Here is a 2,728-nt window from a genome sequence, read left to right on the forward strand (position 1 = left end):
TTGCCTTAACAAAAACAGTGATGGATGTGCTACTAATCTGAGGAGGGGTGAACGTCGGGATGCTATCTGGCTGGGGGCTTCTCCTCCTCTCGGGCCCGTCTGATGGGAGGGGCAGGGGAGCCAGCTCCAGTCCCAGGAAGCCACCTGTCCCCTGCCCACTGGATACTCAAGGGTGATGGGATGACCAGAAGCAGAGCTGGCCTGGGGGGATCCTGAGGTGGATGCACGTTTGGATGAACTAACCTGGGCAGGTCCCCCTTCTTCTAATGGTTTTAGGAAGCCAGGCTTCTTTCCAGAAAGGAATATAGACAGGAGGTGGAGGAAGTCTGCGCTGGTCCCTGGAGCCCCGGAGGGGCCGCCCCCAGAGCCGCGACTCTTCCCGCCCCCGCCCCGCTCCTCACATATTCCCAGGGCCCTGGTGGGGGCCTGGTAGAGCAGTCATCTTGCTTAAACTAAAGGGGAGCGGACGGCCGAGCTGTTCCGCTCCAGCCTGGCTGCGACCTGGGGCCAACACTCACTCCACACGTTGGCTACTGAGCAGGCCCTGAGGGACCGCAGAGGTAGAGCCCGAGATGCAGCCCCTGCCCCACTGGCCGGGTGCCGCCCAGCTCAAGGAAGCTCAGGCCGTTGGCCAGCAGTGTGTGGCTGGGGCCGAATGGGGACATAGGGGAGCAAGGGCAAGGGAGCTTCGGACTTGAGTCCATGAGGAGTCCTGGGGTCAGCGCACCTGGCTTTGCCGGAGCAGATGAGCTGGACACGCAACCAGTGGGAGAGAGAGGCTGACCGCTGCCACTGCCACCGTCAATGCCATTGTCAACGCCAAAGCCGTGACAACCACCACCACTATGGCCACCTCCTCCTCTTTCTTTTTCCACCTTCCTCCTTCTCCCTCCCCCCTTCCTCCCTCCTCCCCTCCCCTCCCCACAGGGAGGTGCCTCAAGGGAACTACAGGCAAGTCCAGCCATGACTGCACGGGGCTGAGCATGGCTCCTTTGCAGAAAGAAAGAACCACCTCGGGGGACCGTGGGCACATCTCAGCCAAGGAGACCTGAGCCCAGTCCCTGATCAAGATGGAGACACGGATGGTGCTGAGTGAGGGTCCAGGCAGCACTGAGATGAGAAGAAGACAGCCTCCAAGTGTGCTCAGCTGGATGAGTCCATGGCCAGCCAGGGGGCAGCCGAGAGTCCGGGAGAGTCCTGCATGCGGTGGGCCCCCAGCCTCTGATGAAGCTTGTGTGTCCAAATGAAAGTTCCCTTGATGTTCCAGAGCGGAGACCCCAGCTCCAGCCTCTGATGAAGCTCAGATGCCCACGATGAGGGGCCCCACTGATGTTCCAGAACTGAGACTCCAGCTCTGGCCTCCAGTGAACCTTGAGCCTCCAGAATGAGGGCCCCCTTGATATTTCAGAACTGAGACCCCAGCTCCAGCCTCTGATGAAGCTCAGACGGGCAGAACTGCTGAGAAAGCCTCAATGCCATGGGCTTGCCTGGGCACGACTGGGTGTGGCCAAGGTTTGACTTGACGGGAGGTGGCAGAGGAGACTCTGCTCTCCACGCATGGCCTGCAGCTCTCTTCACTAGCGACACTGGAGGTACTGAAGCCCGCAGGAAGCTGGGTTCCAGATACATAAGGAGAGACGTGGAGCAGGGGCTGCTGGCCGGAGGAAGCGTGTTAGGAAGAGCCTGACAGCGGAAGTCATGGATTGCGGGCGGGGCCCTGCTGACGGAGCCTGCCCGTGAGTGCGTATCTCGGCAGCAAAATGCCGTTTTATGCCTTTTAGTTGTGCCGGACTCACGGCTGGCTGCACACCAGACTTGACCCACGGGGCTGCCAAGTTGGCTGGACCCTGGAATGTAACCCAAGCTCGTTTCTGCGGCTTAGCTCCTCTCCCAGGGGAAGGTGCTAAACACCCACTCGCCAGCCCGGCATGAAGCCACACCTCGGGGCTGGTCAGATCTGGTTGCCTCTTTCCAGCAACGGAAGTTCACTGAGGTTGGGACTGAGACGGGGCCAGGCCATCGCGATGGGTGGTGCAGATGGCATGGACGGCAAAGGAGGCCCCCCAGTACACAGGGACACGATGGCAGCTTCCCAGATGCAGCTGCATTCTGGGCTGGGACCCTGCCCCGAGCACCTTGAAGGTCACTGTGGCCCTTCAGACATTGGGTTGACACCAGACTGTCCACTAAACTGGAGAGAGATGGCAACGAATGAAATAAGGCTGAAAACATCGCCTTGTTCAGAAACCGTAAGAACGTCGTGGGTTGACACAGTTGAAGTGATGAAAAGTGTCAACATTGGGAGGAGAGAACGCTGAGTGTGAGCCTGGATGTGCTGACTCTGAAATCTTTAGACTGGGAGGTTCTGAGGATCTGATATCATCATTTATGCCATTCAGACATAGCTACAATAATATATCCCAGAAACGGACTTATTTTCTGCAGTTGGAGTCTGCAGGAAAAGGGAGCAGCTAGCAAGCGTTCCTGAAAAACACATCCTAACGATGCCAACATCATTTTGGTGATATTTCCTGGAAATTCATTCGAATTTGAAACTATGCACACAAAAACTTCTTTTATGAGTAACTGGAACTCGAGACCTGGGATGGAATGGAGGAGAAATGTCCTCTTAGAGGACTGCCCTGCCCCCCTCCCCCCTCCCACCCCCCACACTCTCATTTGGCCAAGTTATTTTAGGAGATTTCCAAGAACAAGCAATTATTAGAAT

The sequence above is a fragment of the Monodon monoceros genome, unplaced genomic scaffold (genome assembly GCF_005190385.1).
Source record: "Monodon monoceros isolate NGI ecotype Baffin Bay Population unplaced genomic scaffold, NGI_Narwhal_1 Super_Scaffold_21, whole genome shotgun sequence".
NCBI lineage: Eukaryota > Metazoa > Chordata > Mammalia > Artiodactyla > Monodontidae > Monodon > Monodon monoceros.